The sequence below is a fragment of the Colobus angolensis genome, unplaced genomic scaffold, assembly GCF_000951035.1.
Source record: "Colobus angolensis palliatus isolate OR3802 unplaced genomic scaffold, Cang.pa_1.0 Scaffold141, whole genome shotgun sequence".
In the NCBI taxonomy this organism is placed as follows: Eukaryota; Metazoa; Chordata; class Mammalia; order Primates; family Cercopithecidae; genus Colobus; species Colobus angolensis.
The window spans coordinates 2271333-2291275 of NW_012114500.1; the positions used below are offsets into that span (position 1 = coordinate 2271333).

The window sequence follows — 19943 nt, forward strand, 5'->3', positions numbered from 1 at the left end:
TAGGAGGAGTAGCATAAAATAGAAGAAGGTGGAAGACAGAGTACTTGTGTTGAAATCACTTCGGGAATGCTGGATATCCTGGATGGGGTGTGGTTTGAGAACGACCAGGTACATAAACAACTCTCCAGCTCCTGTGGCACTTTAAAAGCAGTTTAGTGAATCATCCTCCAGATTCTTCCACTTACTAGAAAGATACCATTGACTAAGTTAGTCTCTCAGTCTCCATTTTATTACCTGTAAAATGAAGATAGAAGTACCACTGTGAAATGGTTATTTGAGAGACTGAATGAGATGATATATTTTGGAAGTGTCTATAGTATGTCCAATGCAAAATAAATGGCAACCCTTATTTTGATAAGAAATACCATGATTTGAGCTGACCAAAAGGAATAGACCAGCTGAAGGAACAATCAGGCCTAGAGAAGGTGGAAAGTTTTGCAGCTTTGCAAAGGGGTAGCTGAGTGGAGCTTGGAGTATAGGCTGTCTTGCAATTCAGTCACCTTGGGTTAATAGAATAATACAACTTTGTGGCATGACATCATCAGTCTGTGGCTCTGGGGCTAATAAATTCAAAGTAGAGGAAAGGGAATGATTGCTATTTCTGCTTCCTTCTTCGCTGAAAAGTCGAGGTAATTACCAGAAAACTTCCATAAAGTTCCACTACCACATCTGCTCACTTCCTCACCTGTGCCCACATACTGTACCTTCCTTTTGGTTGCCGTGGATAAACTGACTGTGTTCCTAGATAAGGTAGATCTCTCCTCTGTGCAACACATCAGTTTTTTTGGACAGTCATGCATACTAATTACTTGCAAGGCTGTTAAGACCCAATTTTCTAGGTCTCACCTGAGTCTGATTTAACTTTAGGACAGGACAAAATAGTTTGCATTTCTAACAAGCTCTCAGATGTTGCTGATGCTGCAATTTTTGGCCCACCCTTTGAGTAGACTGCCCTAGCTTATATCTCTCTGACCTACTCAAAGACAATTCTTATTTCTTCTTTTTCCAACATCAATACATTTTCCCTCTTTAGCAGATCATTCCCAGCATCATGTAAATGCCACCATACTTTTCCTACTTTATGCAAACAAACAAACGTTCTTGATCTTACTTTCTCTCCAGTAATTCCACCGTTTCTCACTCTCCCTTTACGGCACACCCTCTTGAAAGAATTGTTTATACTCACCATCTTCAATTTCTCTCTTCCAAATTGCATTTTTGTTTACACTTCTCCACTCTGCTGACACTGCTTTCATCAGGCTACCAGTGACCCCCAGATTGCTAATCTAGCGGTCAATTCTCAGTCCCCAACTTTCTTAACCTATGGGCAGCATTCATGAGAATTTACTTTCTCCTTTTTGAAATAATTTTTTCACTTGGCTTCCCGGATGGCACACTCACTAGTCTTCCTCCAATTTTATGACCTCTCTTTCTTAGTGTCATTTGCTGATTCTTCCTCATCTATATGCTAATGATTTCCAAATTCATTTTTTCCCAGCAGACCTCTCCTATCAATTCAGACCTGCATATCCAATTATCTACTTGACATCTCCACTTCAATGTTTAATAGACATCTTAAATTGAGCACACTGAAAAAGTGAGCTCCTGTTATGGCTCCCCCAACCCCAGAAAAGAAAACAAAAGAAAAATACACCAAACAAATAACAACAAAAATACACAAGCAGCCATTCCTGCAGTCTTCCCATTTCAGTTAATTGGCAACACTATGGTTAATTTGCTCAGGCCAAAAAGTTAAGTTTCAATCTTAATGTGTTTTCCTCCACATCTCTTACCAATTCAGTCAGCTAGTGTCTACTTTCAAAATATATCCAACATTCAAATATTTTGTACCATCTCCACTGCCACTGTGCTGCTTCAAGCCTCATTGTCTTTTATCTGGATTGTTACAAAACTCACGAGTTATTGACTTTGTATCACTTCAGCCCATTCGTTATTGCTGCAAACTGATGTTATCTTGTTAAAATATAAATCAAATTATGTTATTCCAGTGCCTAGATTCCTGTCTCTCTCATGGTGAAGGTCAAAATATTTAGCTTGCATTGTAAAGTTCTACATAATCTGGCCTCCTCTTATCGCTCTGATTTCATTTCTTTCAGCTCTCCCCTTTGTTGACTCCACTGGAGCCACTCTGGCCCCCCGGCTGTTTCTCAGAGAGAAAGGCAATCTTTTACCTTAGGGCCTTTGCACTTGCTCTTCTCTTGTGGAATCACAATCCCTCAAATATCTTCTCACTTCTTTTTCTCTTTCCTCCCAAGATCATCTCTCGTAAGGTTTTTTCTGGCCACACTATCTAAAATGTCTACTCTTGTCACCTGATTGCTTTATATTGTCTTTTCTGCTTTACTTTTTTTCTACTTAGAACTAGTTAGCATGCTATATATTTTATTTATACATCTTGCTTCTTATGCTTTTTCCACTAGAAATCAAGCTCCATGAGGGAGAAATGATTCCTGGTTTCTTTACAGGGGTATTTTTAGCCTAGAAGAATGTCTAGCACACAGTAGTTTCACAATAAATATTTATGAGAGAAATGGAAAAATGAATATGTTACTATTTAATGCCTCGCCTGCTGTCAGTTTAAAAAGGAAAACATTTTTAGTGTGAATACACAGTACAGCTTATTCTTGCAAAACAAACCAGTACAATACATTCCAGTATTGTGTTTTGCATGTATGTTTTTATGGGTGCATGATGGATCTATACATGGGTAATGGATAGTGAAAAGTATTGAAACATTATGCTTATAGTGACATGTATTTTTTCCTTCCAATTTTCACATGTAAAATGCAAGCACTTTTGGTGTAAGCAAAGAAGTACTAGCTCCAACTTTGATGCTGTCTTCTGTTGATAAGCCTCAAGGGTCACTGGAACCCTCCATAAATATGAAAGCAATCTTTTGTTCTTCTTGCCTTTGGCTAGCCGAATTTTTCTCTAATAGCATAGGGGTGGTAGAAGGCACTGTATGGTATGTAGAGAATATTTTTTAAAAACCATTTCACTATCTATATGTATATCAAGTATCATGTCGTACACCCTCGATAAATATGATAAAATTTAAAAAGAAAAGACAGATTTTAAAAAAGTGGTTTAGTGAAGATAGAGATCTGAGTCTCCTTTGAACCAAATCTCCTTCAATTTGGCCCTTGGCAACCAATTGGGGACCACTTGTAGGTCCTAGAATCAGTGCTTTGTCATTTTTGCCTTGAGGTTTCAGTATTGTCTTAAAAGTACTCACTAATGAAAGAATGAATTTAGAATGAAAAACATTTGCAAAGTTCTTTAAAGGAAGGATTTCTGTCTTCTCATCTTTGTCTTCATCTGTGAAGCTGACTGATGCTCTATAAGCCCGGGGGATCCTCCACTGGCAGCTGTTGTTGCTACTTCAAAGGAGAAAAAATGGATGTGTGGGAGAGAAATATATTCAGGGCAAACATTTTTTTTCTCTTTCTACTCAAAATTGAAGAAGTGGGAAAATATAAATCCAGGATTAGTCCAGAAATAAAAAAGAAGAATGCAGAGTGGTGTGACAGAAACCTTCAGCTTAGTCACTACCTTGCTTTGGGGCTTAGGTTCTTCAAATAGGAAATAAAGCTATTAAACTGAATTTCCTATCTAGCCTCTTTCATAATATAGTGCCACTCTCAAGAGCTCAGTCTCTATCCCTGCATTCTCACACGTACCCTTTCACTCCCTGTTCTGGCACTAGTAGATGACGAGCCATGTGACCTCCCAGAGCTGTGGTGTTCTCATATGTAAGTTGGGGAAAATAAGAGATGCTCTTTTGTGTTTGTGAAGATAAAATAAACTGCTACATAGAAAGCCCTGTTTCAGGGCCTGGAACATGATCAGTGCTCAATCAATGTTTGCCACCACTATGCGAAAGAAATGTATGCATCTTCTACCCATCTTCATGGAAGAAAGCATAAGGACAGATGTTAGTGACACAAAAGCGAAGTTCATCAAACTTTGGAGTAAATTAACAATATAAAAGTTTATCTTTAGAGTTTAAATATTCATCTTTCTAATATGGTTTGTTCATGTGGATTGACTTCAAACATTCTAAAATGCGCCCATCCTATGTTTTATTGAGAAGCTTCCTTATTTAAACCCATCAGGCAGGCACTATGCTAAGAACTTTGTATGTATGAAGTTGTTTAATCCTCAGACAAACCTGATGAGTTAGTATTGTTATCATAACCAGTTTATAGTTAAGGAACTGAGACACTGAGAGGTGAAATACGTTAACTAAGGTCACATAGCTAATAAATGACAGGGCCAGTATACGAACCCCCAAGTCAGATCCCAGATAGTGTGTTGTTAGTTATGCTATCTCACTGTGTCTCATACACACATTCACCATCATAGTTCTGCAATAATAATAATAATAATAATAATAATAATAATAACAGCCAATATTGATTTCAAATTTTGTCTTTTTAAAATAATTAGACTTATGTGAGTGAAGCATTATAGGTTAGTTATTTGCATGCTCTATCAGTAAATGAGTGCTAAAAGCTAAGCACAAAAATTAAAAGCAACATGTCTTCACTTATTGAGTTTATCTTTGAATGTGATGGAGCAAAGCTCTCACCAGGGAGGCACTGACACTCAGGTAAGGGCTTGGTGCCCCTGCTTTATTTTCACTGCAATCTATTTTCAGACTTTTCTAATTCACCCTACTCACTAGGGCAGACTGAAGTGTTAAATTATTGCCAAAGGCTTTTCTGGAAGAAATTGTTTAGAAAGAGAAATTTTAAAGAGATTTGGAAATTGCCTGGTGATCAGAAAGGAGACTGTTTCAGTGGTTGTGTGAAAGAACAAAATTGGATCTTCAAATGTGCAATTTTCTGAAAAGATGTTATGAGTTGTTTCATAAAGCTTATCTCCCTCATGGCATATAAAATGTATGTTTAGCAGGTACCAAAAATCTGGTGGCAGTAAACAACCCCAAACATCAAAGTATGAAAGAGGATTACATTTGTAGCCTGCTTTTTAACAAATTCATGCAAATAAGAGATCTGCAGAGTAGGGTTTTATGCAGTAGCATAGTTACACTGTTTGTCATCATCGTCCTCTTATCAATATGTGTAGTAAAGGTTATTTTGTGTTTTGAAAGCTCTGGGCAGACAAATACGGTTAAATATAAACCTCTAAAGATCTGGTGTTGAAATAAGTCAGGCACTATTTATCACTGAAAGCATCCTAAGAGTTATACATTTTTATGCGAGGTTCCCGGAAACAGTTAAGGCTGGTTCATTAAAATAACCACCACATAGATGAGCCGTGTAAAGCCTTTACTTCATTAAATTGCCCTTTTTGGCTTCAATGCAATTAAACACTTTTAACCTTATAGAAACTGTTTCAGGAGGACATAAGTAACTCAATTTAAAAACAACTTCCTTTGCAAATACTCATCTGAAAAGAGACCAGTGACTTATGTATGAACTTATCAATAAATAAGTGAAAGAAAAAGTGTTGATAAAGGTTGTCTCTTGTTATTAAACTGAAATAGCTGATTTTTTTCTGCTACTTAATTTTTTTTGTTCTCTTCACATTTTCCAGCTTAATTATGTATTATTTTCTGTTGCCAGAAAAACATAAGCAGAAGTATGTTGTGTCTCTCTCATTGACCTTTAAAGGCACTGATCTATTAAACATTTATCAAGTGCATTCTTTGGGGCAGGAACTGTACTATTCTGAAATAAGATTAATATGATACAGCCTTCTCTTTTGAGTAATTTATCAAACTGGGATTGTAACAGAATACAAGTGATTATGTATATTGGATTCAAATAGTTCCAAGCTTGTAAGTACCTATAGGGATATAATGGAGGAGTAAAAGAAGAGGGAATTAATATCACATAGTGTAATGGTCAGGAAAGACCACAGTGGAAAAGATAATGCTTGAGCTAGTTTTACAAATTCAGATCTAAATTTCTAATTCACTCAGAGAAACTGACAGTAAAATTTACTACGGGCCGTAAACATAAGATAAAATTTAAGTCATAAGGATCTTGGTCCTATAATCCAAAAGACATTTATATATGTTAGCTCTTTCTTTATCAATGTACATCTGTTGCCCTAGTACTTTACATTTTCATCTCTCTTTCCATTAATAAAATAAAATAGTGATATTTACCTAGTACATAATACAGAGCTACTGAATGTAAAGAGACTGTGAAAAGGAAGTAACCGTTGTCAGGAAAACAGTATTTTTCTTAAGAAGCACAACAGACATGTAGAAATATCTGAGTTCTTGGAGAACCTTGCATCATCAAGAAAATATATTCAAAATTGTTCATGTGAATCCTTTCAAGATTCTTTATGTTACTTGACCCACATGAAAAAACTGATGAAATGTTTTTTCAAACAAATATTATCCAACAAGTAGTTTGGATTATAAATTTACACATAATAAGTCATAAAATACAGAGCTAAAACTTTAAATCTAATATAGAGGCTTCTTGTCAGGTCTCTGCAAAGAGGCATATATACATTTTATAAACATTATAACACTAGTATTAAGCTATTTACTATTACTGAAAATGGATCAACTTTGCAAAGCATTCCAACTCCTCCCCATGCTCTCCTTTCCCTTCTCCTTTCCCCTTCTCTCTCCTTGCCTTCCTTCTCTTACATTCTTACTTTCATCCATATTTCCTTCTTTTCTACCTCGGTCTCCTTTTCTTCCTTTTTTTCCATCCGTATTTTCTCCTTTCTTCTCTTTCACTTTCACTAAACGTTACTGAGTCCTTTCTAAGTGTTCTGCACTGAAGTAGGATTTAAGTATGGTTTCCAAGTATTCCCCTGGTAATTTTGATGTGTTCTCATTTTTAACCATTGCCTGGGCCATAGGGCTGCAATTTAAGCACAGATCATTGTAATATTTTGCACTTCATATTTGGAACTTTTGATTTACCTCTCCATTCATTCAACACTCTTTTAAAACAAAACAAAACAACCATTTTCTTATCTGAACATTGAAACATGCATGTGTAGGTCACAATTTACATTTTATTGCAATCCATAAGGTTTTCAAGAACTTATTGATCTTAAAACTGGAAACTCCTCATAACTGGTGTTTAATAATCATAGTATATTATTCATGTGATCCTCATTAATAGCTTTCTCTTACAGGACTGGTTAATAAATATGTCAATGACAAAAAATAAATTTTTCTCTCATATATTTTCCATTTCAATAATATGTGCATTAATAGCTATTAAAATATCCATATAAGTTAGTCAATATTTTTCTACCAAAAATATATTTAGAATTATTTGAAGAGCAAGGTCTATTTCACAGTGAAACACGAAACAGGCATTCATGCATTCAGTAAGGATTTATTGATCATCCTCTATATGCTAGACACTAAATGCTAGAGATCAGGAATTAATACAATTTACTCTGACTCAAGATCTCCCATTCTGGTGGGATACTGACAGGAACAAAAAAGAAATATAGCTGTAAGTATAATTTAAATATAATGGGACTTGTAATGTGTACAATGTGCAATGGGTCATTGATATGGTTTAGATTTGTGTCCCCGCCCAAATCTCATATCAAATTGTAATTCCCTATGTTGGAGGAGGGGCCTGGTGGGAGGTGATTGAATCATGGGGTGAATTTTCCCTTGCTGTTCTTGTGATTGTGAGTTCTCATAAGATATGGTTGTTTAAAACGTGTAGCACCTCCCCCTTCACTCTCTTCCTCCTGTGCCAGCCATGTAAGATGTGCCTGCTTTCCCTCTGCCTTCTACTATAACTGTAAGTTTTCTGAGGCCTCCCCAGCCATGCTTCCTGTACAGTCTGAAGAACTGTGTGTCAATTAAACCTCTTTTCTTTATAAATTACCCAGTCTCAGGTAGTTCTTTATAGCAATGTGAGAACAGACTAATACAGTCATAAACCATTAGTGATTAATTCCATTTGGGTGGAATAGAGGAGGCTTCAGAGGGATAGTGAATTTCCATGGCTTCAATAAATTTCCCAAGAAAATCAGGAAGGAAAGGACATTTCAGCACTGGTGACAGCATGTGAAAACTCATTTCTGAAGTGTGAAAGATCCCATGTTATTTAGGAGATCTGAGTTGCTTGCAGTTGGGGCAGTGAAAAATGCATGATGGGGGAAGGGAGAGAGGAAATAGAGTTGGAAAGGTAGTAGGAAACAGAGGTAGTAGAAACATGTAACTCTACAAAGAGAAGATTAAGCATTGCTACCACTATGTCTTTACGGAGTTTCAGGGAGAAACTGATGATACCAAACCAGTTTGTTATTTAGATGAATATCATTCAGAAAACATTGACTAAATATTAGGGAGTGGGTGAGGAGTGAGAATGCCAGCTGGGAGAGTAGTTAGGGGGCCCTTTTAGTGTCAGCATAAGAAATAACAGAAAGACTGGGGAAGAATAAGACATGGGCTAGGCACATTATGCAGGATTTTGTGAATAATTAGACACAAAGACGAGAGAGAGAAACAAGACAAAAGTGGCCTCTAGATTTCACAAAATACAATACAAGTTGAATGTCTCTTATCTGAAATGCTTGGGGCCAGAGTGTTTTGGATTTTGAATTTTTCTGGATTTTTAAATATTTGCATTATACTTACTGGTTGAGCATTTCTAATCCAAAAATCCAAAATCCAAAATGCTTCAGTGATCATTTCCTTGGAGCATCATGTTGGTATTCAAAATGCTTTGGATTTTGGAGGATTTCAGATTTAGATTTTCAGATTAGGAAAATTCAACCTATAAAACAGAAAGTGTTTAAGAATTGTCTAGGCCAGTGCTTCTTAAATATTAAGGTGCAAATGCATCACTTAAGGATCTTGTGAAAATGTAGATTTTGGTTCAGAAGTTGGGAATAGAGTGTTCAATTGAGGAGCACATATACTAAAATGGAAATGATACAGGGAAGGTTAGTGTGGCCCTTGCCCAAGAAATTGGGGATAGAGTATGAGATTCTGTATTTTTAACAAGCTCCCAAGTGATGCAGAAGTAGCTGGTAAAGAAAATACTCTTTGAGTAAAAGGAGCCATGGAAGCCAGCTCAGAGACTGTGGAATTAAGTGAAGTGAGGATGTGTGTAGACAATAAGGAGGCACAACCAAAGTGGGGTTGGGGGAAAGGTCAACTATGTAAGAGAAGTGAGAGTGAGGATTGCCCAGAGGCACACATGCTTCTTATCAAGAAAGGGGGTCCAGAGTTCTTGCCATCCAGAGCTAAGTGTTAACAGAAAACATTTAAAAGTAATCCAATTTAAATAGGTATCAACATTCCTTAGAAGCAGAGAAAATATGTAGTTAAAAATCTATCTTGAACAACAAAAAAAAACTTATCCTTATCGTGAGGATATATTTGCAACTGCGTGTTAACTCAGCATGAATAATGAAGTCTTAATTCATGTATGTATGTGTTTATGCAATTATTTTAACAATCTCATTATTTAGTTTCATCCCACAATCATAAAGAGATTTGTGTTTGCAAAACTCTTCAAGGAATTCCATAGTTTTTTCAGAGCCTCTTTTATTCTTTTGATATCCGTATCATTGTCTTTTGAAGAGTCTGTCCCATGAATTTTCTCCTCAATTGTTAAAGGATATGTACCTTCCAGCTACTCTTATCAATTCCTTTGTATTTGGTCAGACCAGTTCTCTCATAACACTTCCATCAACTTCATGAAATCATGTATGTGTCTTTTACATGATATTAACTTCCATCATATTTACAATAAATACCATTAAGTAGTCATAATATCCAAAAATCCGTGGCTCAAGAAGGATTGCCACTGTTAGGCAATAAGGGATACTTTAGTGAGATTGAGTGGGATCTCACTCAATTTAGTGGGATTGCCACTGTTAGGCAATAAGAGATACTTTAGTGGGATTGAGAGGTAATTCATTAAATAAGTGGCCATATAATTACTGAATATTTCTGATGGCTTGGATAACACATACTTTGATAACTTTAACTCAGGGTTGTCTGGAGGCTTAAACATAATAGCCAGTCACCCATATGCTCTGACTTTTTGATATAGGTAGAAAAGAAAGAGAAGGATGATGCTTTCACATAATTTACTCATTTTAGGGAAGGATTGTACTAACTACATGCAGAAGAGTTAATGCATTGTGTTCTCAGCAGCTACAGAAATTTGAAATGAAATATTTTGATTTGATTATACTTCTTTTTTTCTTCTTCTTCTTTTTTTTTTTTTTTCTTTTTTTGAGAAAAATTCTTGCTCTGTTGCCTCCCAAAGTGCCGGGATTACAGGCATAAGCCACTGTGCTCGGAGATTTGATTATACTTTTGTCTGTCAGAAAAAAGATGATCAGAAGATAACTGCATCACTGGCTGCTGCCTAGACATTACCAGCATTTGTAGTTATCTACGTTACTACTGTCTCAGTGAGGCCTGAGTATCAGGGAAAAGGGAAAGCCTGAAGAGTAGCCGATTGGCAGCTGAACAAAGATAAAGCTATTCCCACATGACAGTGGATTGGAAGGTCACGATAACAGAATTCTAGTCTTACTGTTCATGTCAAGTTAGCAGCACGGTATGCTTTAGTTTCTTTTGAAGCTTCAACATTCTCTGACTCTCTGCATTCTGTTAAGAGCATGGGCTTTGAAGTCATGTAGATCTGGATTGGATGCCAGGTTTGTCACTTACTGTGTGACCCTGTGTAAGTTAATTATTTTTCTGAACTTCATTTTACTAATCTTCAAATTAGAGATTATAATATCTACTGATGGAGCCCATCTGACAAGGTACACCAAAGACATACTTATAGTTCAAAGAAGTTGGGTTTATTAGTCTGTTGTATGAAGGGAGATTGCACAGCAGAAGCATCGAGTATCCTATCAGGCAAAGGAAGAAACAGGGTTAAAAATAGGATTGGGGAAAAATAGTGTTTAGGCATACTTAAAGCAGAATCTTGATAGTGCTAAAAATGAGCAATGCTCAAAGTAAAGAGGTTAACATCAGGCCAGAGTTAAGAAGTGGACTCTGGATTCTGTTTCCTTGGAAACTCCAAAGTTAAGATAGATGTCGAATATTGTATCTGAAAAACCCTTATCTGAAACTTTGCACCTGGGTTGAAAATTGAGGCTGTTTCTTGGTGTCAGTGACTCAAATCTTCCAGGCAAGTGTAGGTTGTTCCATTTTTACTGATCTGATTTCAAACGGCAAAGCTTCTAATAGTCTATGATTTTAGAGAACAAAGTGTCTCAGTGTTACATCCTTTGGTAAAGTAGCAAAAGCAGAATTGAGAGGTTGAGTCATAGGCTTGTACAAATCTAATGAAGCAATGTACATGAAGTACTGAGTACAGTGCTTATCTTTTAAGCAATTGTTACTCTTACTAGTATTGTTTAGCTGTCCTTTCACAAATATCCCATAATAAGACTGGGTGCTGACTTAAAATGACCAAACTTTAGTTACTGAAAAGCACAATTTCGAAAACTTAACTAGCCAATAAAAGGATGAATTCATCCTTATGACCTTAGGTACCCCATGCTTTCAAGAGGAGTCTAGATGCAGCACAATCATCTGTTGCCTTTGATAATACTGATTTCCTGATCCCACCTCACCAAAAATGCTATTCAATAAACAGGCTTACAGGGTAATATGTATTTGCACTTTTTAAAAGCTCCTGATTTTGATATGCAAACAAATTTCAGAAACACTCATATAATCAAATGACCATGAGGAAGCATTGCAGTACATACACTATTCCCAAATGATCAGAAGTAAAAGTTTAAAACATTAAAAAGTGTGACATAAATATGATCTTGTGGCATAAATAGATTTCGCTCAGTGTTATAATGCCCTTTGAAAGTCCCTGATACATTGATTTTTCAAGTTGAATACCTTCAGTATTGGTAAAAATAAATCCTATGTAATTAGCTGCTTTATTTATTTATTTATTTATTTATTTATCTATCTATTTTTGAGATGGAGTGTTGCTCTGTAAGCACATTGTAACCTCTGCCTCCCAGATTGAAGTGATTCTCATGCCTCAGTCTCCCAAGTAGCTGGGATTACAGGCATGAGCCATCACACTTGGTTAATTTTTGTATTTTTCAGTAGATACAGTGTTTCACCATGTTGGCCATGCTGGTCTCAAACTCCTGGACTCAAGTTCTCTGCCTGCCTTGGATTCACCTGCCTTCCCCTCCTAAAGCATTGGGATTATAGGCTTAAGCCGGTGTGCCTGGGCAGTAGCTGCTTTTGATATTGAATATTTCCAATCATGAAAAAGTCCTTGCTATATTCATATTCCATTCATTTTCTGAGTTCTGCTTTCTGCTGCACTAGTCAAGATTTACTTCTTTCTGCTGCATAATAGCCCTTCAAATATCAAGCTACTTCAACTTGTATGTTTTAGGGAAGAATATGGCCCAGATTTTTGAACATTTCTCTTATGATATGCTTTCAGAGCTTCCCCCTTCCTGGTTATTCTCAGCTGGACACACTCTAGCTGGTTAATCTTACTAGGCTCACTACAGAATGATATACTCTGAAACATTCTAGGTTGGTGTGATGAGCCTAGATCAGGAAAGTAAGGAGGCTTATTCATAAAAATGTCAACATATTTTTCCTTATAGAATCAGGAAAATTATCACAATTTAAATATATTATTTTTTCATGAAGAATTGTGGTTATATAACTGACACAAAGAAAACATTTTTATTCTAATTCAACAAACACTGTCTGCTAAAGTGAAGTTCCATTGCAGAGGACATGGTTATTTTTCAATTAGGATAATATATATCTCAGTGATAAATTGAATTAAAATTTCCTCATCACTGCACATCATGATTTAAGTTATATTCTTAAATCTCATTAAAGATTTACTATCCCTAATTGCTATTGGCTCCTAGACAATTGTCTTATAGGATGGATCTCTGAGCAACTTGATGCTTCAGAAATGGGCTGAGACTCCGTGGAGAGAACGGCTTAGAGGGCACCAGTGCCTCTTCTCTTCTGCTTCAGGGCTTTGGACTTTAGTTTCAAATTTAGTCCACTCTCTTTTCTCCTAACTCTCTTAACAATTTCAGGTGTTATTGAATTAACTTATATGCAATTGGTTAATTGGGGAGTGATGTCAGTATAATGTGAATTTGTTCTGGTTCATATGGTTTTTTTCCCCCAAAATCTTTAATATTTTATACCAAAAATAACAAGCAAAGTGTATTATCATAGCTGAAAGCAGTAAGCTGCAGTTATGTAGTCCTTTACACAATGATAATTTGCTTATACTTATTTTCTTGACTTGATTTGGACATGTGTTGCCTGTGTTACTCCCTAACTGTGCCTTTCCTCTTGTCTCTGTAGCTCAGCTACCTCAATCTATCCTTACATCCATTTTTGTCAAGTAATTTTCAACATGAAAGTTAAGACTCTATACAGTATTTACTGAAGTATTTTTTATTTATTAGCAACATATATATTTTTTAGCTGTGTTAGTATGTAACACAGTTACTGTTTTTTGTTAATTCTCTAACAAAATTGTATAGGTTTGAGGGGTCTGCCATAACCCTTCTTGTTCATAATGCATTATTTTGGAAAGCATGAGGTTTTCCTGAGAAATGTGTATTTTGCATTTTATTAGCACCATGATCAGGAGTCTCCCAACCAGAACAGGCCAAGAGACAATGTGGTTGAAGGGGGTTTGTGAGGCTGGGGTCCTCTGAACTCATCTCAATGGCTGTAAATCCTTTACCTCAAACATTTGTGGTCAACTTCAATATCAGTGTCAATATGTCTCACTGAATGTGAAAAGTTAATGGCTGAAAATACGATATTTTTATCTCCCAGTTCAAGGCTTTTAAGACATGCCACACTACCACAAATAGACGCTGGCCCATAAAAACAGTTTCTCAGGACTCTCCCATTTCTGCCCTCATCTTAATGACTTCTAGCCCATTCCATTTGGTTTTATCTATTAGGTTGGTGCAAAAGTAATTTGCTTTAGCTTAACTCCTTGGCTTCAATTTCTTGGCTCAGAGCCTCAAAGGTGATTAGTATTTCCATCTCCTCCTTATGTAGAATTCACTTTGGTTTCCCTCAGTCATTTGTACCATGGACTTTCTGTGTGGTTTCTTGCTTATTCTGTCTTCCCTGTTCCAGTTTTGAGCATTATGGAGCCCCCTGCACCAGGCTGATTTCTCAGCAGTGCTCCTCATTGAAACAGCCCTGGCCAATCCTTAAATTGAAGTTGATTTAGTAAGACTGTCATGAGAGAATATAATGGCATTTTTGATCCTGCGGGCTTACTTTCAAAGTCACTATACCTTCCAATAAGGCTATGCCTTTTCAATCTTTATACCTGCAAAAGCAATCGAGCTATTAGCACAAACCCAGAGTAGAACTCAATCTACACTGCAGACCCCTAAGCCTTTACTTCTTCTTTTATAGTGTTTTTAAATGCTGTTTCACATTCTGGTAGCTTCTCCAAGTATGTGATATTACTCCACATATGGGAGGATATTGGAATAGAAAGTAAAGACACATTGATTCCTTCAAATCACTGACAGGTCATTCAGCAGTGCTTTGTGCCAATGTACCATACAACCACTTCTAACCCGACAATCATTAGTATCTATCCTAGCATATCCAACAGCCCCAGAAAGTCACAGCCTGGACAAATCTTGGGAGACACTGGCTGTAGTGCTGTCATGGAAAGTCTAATAATGCCCACATTGGCTCAGAGTTGGAAAATTCAAGGACTACGAGGTCAAAATTATGTAACCATAAAATTATATAACATTTACCTCTACTAGATTTGCTTTAAAAAGGAAGATAAATAATTTGTATTAACATCTTGATGAATTTACACAGCATGGCTATTTGGTTGAGTGTTTATTGTATTTGGTCAGAATCCTTCTTAAAGAGAAAGTTAGGCCAGTGATTTTCATTATATGCAACAAAGCTGTTTGCCTTTCCAAATGCACACAAAAAACAGCAATCATATTTCATCAGCTGAAGGAATCTATCAGTATGTAGAGCACTAATGACCATTCATTTGTATATTTAAAATATAGCCAGATGAAATAAAATGTCTCAGATTTCCAGAAACTTGTCTTCTTCAGCCAAATGTATTTAAGGAAACACTATGTTTAGTAATATAAATAAATATTATACAATTATTTCTACATTAAAATGTAATTGCTCTGTTGGAATTAGAAGATCACTGCTTTTTTATTTTAGTCAGTTGAATCATTTTGAATAAAATGTTTTTTTGAGCTGGTATTAAATCAGATAAAACTGCTTTAAATATATCCATTCTATTTTAATTTTACCAAAATAAAATATCTTCAATATTATTGTTCAAATACTGCAAATTATGTGTTGAATCAATAGATAATAAAATTCTAAAAATATATAATGCCACATCTTTTTTAGCTTACAGTGATTAGTACCATAATTTAAATGCTTGCTTCATAAAAGCATAAGTAGTTTGTTAAATGTCAAAGTATATTAGGAATGTAATGTGCATTTTAAAATCTGTTAATATTAATTTAAAAAATAGCTATGAAAGAACATAGAAAATTAAAGAACATTTAATACTACTTAATATAAACATAGTAAATTACTTAAACAAGCATTCATCTGTTTTACATATGCATTCTGCATAAAAATTTTTGCAAGTTAGGTAATAATTTAAATGCAATATGTAATATCACTTATCCTTTATTCAAATATTTGCCAGGTTTTAAAATATAAATAGTAAGTATGACTTGGTAATGGAATGTAACCTCTCTAATTTCAAGTTTTATGTGTGTGTGATTTAAAATATTTATTGGTTTTACTACATGTTGTGCCTGAGAGAGGAGCAGAAATATTACATTTTAATGGAATCAGAGGATAAGGCCATTATTTAAACCCCAAACACTTGGCTCATTGCTGACATGGACAATAGTGACTTACTGATCTGCACCTTCATGCAGTCAATGGGGAGAGCATTATGACACTATATTTAAACAACACATTACTTTACAACCTCTTATGAGCAGTTATATTGCCTATACATTAAACAGGCTTTGGTGGTCAATTTGTATTGCTATACTTATTTTAATGATGACTAATTGGAGGCCAAGAAAGGCTAAAAACATGACCACTGTTGCACAGCAATGTAACAGGAAAAGTTGAACCTCTGATTTATTTATCAAATCTGTAGATAGTCATTACTACTAATTCTATCCTTTTTGATCTTCTAAGACTAAAGCATTTGCCATAAGAACCTCATTACTAATGTAAAAATGATAGACTGCCTTTTCAATATTACAGTGGTGTCATGTTCTTAGTATCTTAATTGTTCTTAACGTTCTTAATATGGAGAACTCCTGAAGGATTGTTACCTTCCTTGTCAGCCACATAATGTTTATAAAGTCAATCGAGACTAGAATACTATTCCCCAACCCAGTTGTTTCCATATTAGACAGTTTTCTGTTTTCCAAGGCAGGGTGAATTTCACAATTATTTGTCCCATTGGATCAGAATAACTCAGTGATGAAGACCTTGTACTCCATGATTAGCCAGACCTAGATGTGAATTCTGCCTCTACTACCTAACAACGGTTTGACTCAGAAAGTTATTTAATTTATAAATATTTCTTTTACCTATGTCTATAACAGGAACAAATAATAGTTTTTGCTTCATAAAGTCAGCATGAGGGTTATGCTATGGTTTGGCTGTGTCCCCATCCAAATCCCATCTTGAATTGTAATTCCCATAATCCCTATGTATCATGGGAGGGACCTGGTGTGAGGAAATTGAATCATGGGGCAGTTCCCCTATGCTATTCTCATGATAGTAAGTTCTCACAGGATCTGATGATTTTATAAGGGGCTCCCACTCTGCTCAGCTCTCGTTCTTCTCTCTCCTGCCACCTTATGAAGAAAGATGTGTTTGCTTCCCCTTCACCAGGATTTTCAGTTTCCTGAGGCTTCCCCAGCCTGCAGAGCTGTAAGTCAATTAAATCTCTTTCCTTAATAAATAACCCAGTCTCAGGTATGTCTTATAGCAGTGTGAAAATGGACTAATACAGTAAATTGGTACCACTGAGAGTGGGGTGTTGCTGTAAAGATACTGAAAATGTGGAAGCAACTTTGGAACTGGGTAGCAGCCAGAGATTGGAACAGTTTGGAGGGCTCATAAGAAGATATGAACACGTGGAGAAGTTTGGAACTTTCTAGAGACTTGTTGAATGGCCTTGACCAAAATGCAGATAGTGATATGAACAATGAAGTCTAGGCTGAGGTTGTCTCGGATGGAAATAAGGAACTTGTTAGATACTGGAGTGAAAGTCACTCTTGCTGTGCAAAGAGACTGGTGGCATTTTGCCCCTGCCCTAGAGATCTGTGGAATTTTGAACTTGAGAAAGATAATTTATGGTACCTGGAAGAAAAAATTTCTAAGCAGCAAAGCATTGAAGAGGAAGCAAAGCATATAAATTTGGAAAATTTGCAGACTGTCAATGTGATAAAAAAGAAAACCCCATTTTCTGGAGAGAAATTCAAGACAGCTGCAGAAATTTGCATAAGTAATGAGGAGCCAGATGTTAAGCACCAAGACAATGGGGAAAATGCCTCCAAGGCATGTTATGGTGACCCTTCCCATCACAAGCCTGGAGGCCTAAGAGGGAATGGTTTCAGGGGCTGGGCCCAGGCTCCCCCTTCTGTGTGCAGCCTCAGGACATGGTGCCCTCTATCCCAGCTGCTTCAGCTCCAGCTGTGGATGAAACGGGCCAATGTACATATCAGGCTGTTGCTTCAGAGGGTGCAAGCCCCAAGCCTTGGTGGCTTACCTGTGCTATTGGGCCTGTGTGTGCACAGAAGTCAAGAACCAAGGTTTAGGAATCTCTACCTGGAATTCAGAGGATGTATGGAAACACCTGGATGTCCAGGCAGAATTTTGCTGCAAAGGCAGAGCCTTCATGGGGAAACACTGCTAGGACAATGTGGAAGGAAAATGTGGGGTCAGAGCCCTACACAGAGTTCCCACTGGAGCACTACCTGTTGGAGATGTAAGAAGACGGCCACCATCCTCCAGATCCCAGAATGGTAGATCCACTAACAGCTTTTACTGTGCACCTGGAAAAACTGCAGACACTCAATGTCAACCCATGAAAACAGTCTGAAGTGGGGCTGTACCCTGCAAAGCCACAAAAGCAGAGCGACCCAAGGCTCTCAGAGCCCACCTCTTACATCAGAGTCCCCTGGATGTGAAACATACAGTCAAAGGATATCCTTTTGGAATTTTAAGGTTTAATGACTGCCTTTTTGGCCAATTTCTCCCTTTTGAAATGGGAGTATTTACCCAATGCCTGTACCTCCATTTAATCTATGAGGTAACTAATATGCTTTTGATTTTACATGCTCATAGATGGAAGAGACTTGCCTTGTCTCAAATGAGACGTTGGACTTGGACTTTTGGGTTAATGTTGGAATGAGTTAAGATTTCAGGGAACTGTTGGGAAGGCATGATTGTGTTATGAAATGTGAGCACATGAGATTTCAGAGGGACCAGGGGTAGAATGATATGTTTTGGCTGTGTCACCACCCAAATCTCATCTCTAATTGTAACTTTCATAATCTCCACATGTCATGGGAGTGACCCAGTGGGAGGTAATTGAATCATGGGGGCAGTTTTCCCCATGCTATTCTCGTGATAGGCAGTGAGTTGTCACGAGATCTGATGGTTTTGTAACCATCTGGCATTTTCTCTTTCTTGCTGCCATGTGAAGAAGGACATGTTTGCTTCCCATTGTGCCATGACTGTAAGTTTCCTGAGACCTCTCCAGCCTTGCAGAAGTGTAAGTTTCCTGAGGCCTCTCCAGCCTTGCAAAAGTGTGAGTCAAACTTCTTTTCTTTCTAAATTACCCAGTCTCGAGTTCTTTATGGCAGCATAAGAGTGGACTACTACAGGTAATTATGGAATAATTGACCAGCTAAAATGCTTAGTGTAATGCCAGAAATATATTAATATACTTCCAAAATACTAGCTGTTAACAATATTAACATCCCCATCATATTTATTTGTTAAATAGTCCCAATAGATAGCATGTAGTTGACGGAAAATTGTGAAATTTTACTTGGTAATTACAAAATAATTGCTTCACCTTCCCCCATAATGTGGATATATCTCTTTGTAGCTGAAAAAAAAATCTATGAGACATCAGTAGCTCAAAGGATGTTGTTCGTTACCTTAAAAATTTTCCATAATTCATCAACAACATCATGCTCTCCACCTTTCTCCCTCACAATGTTCCCAGACACGGTTTCAGCTACAGTGCACGGCAATGACTTCTGGTGTCGTATTTTTCCCCACTGCTATCACTGGGACTATTGGATATAAAGGTATCCACCCTGAATTAGCTAAAGACAACACAGTTGCCTTGCAGTACAGGTATTTGAGATTCCTAACTTTTCATAAAGCTTATGTAATCTTTGTCTAGCTTTCCAACTGCTTCTTCGACTTCTTCCTCACACATCCCAATTGCTACGTTTCTAATGCCTCTGTCCCCTTAGATATTACAGACTGTTAATGGCCTACTAACACATCAAAATTAAACTCAAAGTTCATTTCCTCTCAGAAGGTTTCTCCAACTCCTGGCCTCAAGCAAACTTAGGAGATAATGTGGGTCTTTTTTTCTCACAGTGGCTTCCTGTGGGGGTATAAGCAGAAAGGTCAGATTTATAATACCTAGAGAACTTTTTTTTAAAATATCCATATGGTGAGGGCTTTTCTTCCCTAAATGCTGTGGGAATGAGTGCAAGAATGTATAATATAAAATTTTTCCAAGGTAACTTTAATAAAGCATCCATTACTTCCTTTTCCTATGACACTATACAGAAACATTGATTCTTGACTTTATAACTCTTATACATACCCAGTCACTGTGCAGTCACCTTATTTTATAACA

General features: G+C 36.7%; 1 protein-coding gene across 2 annotated transcripts in view; it reads right to left on the reverse strand.

Moving 5' to 3' along the window:
• Positions 1-19943, reverse strand: part of OLFM3 (olfactomedin 3) — a 200866-nt gene that overhangs the window by 47393 nt on the left and 133530 nt on the right. The window lies entirely within an intron of this gene.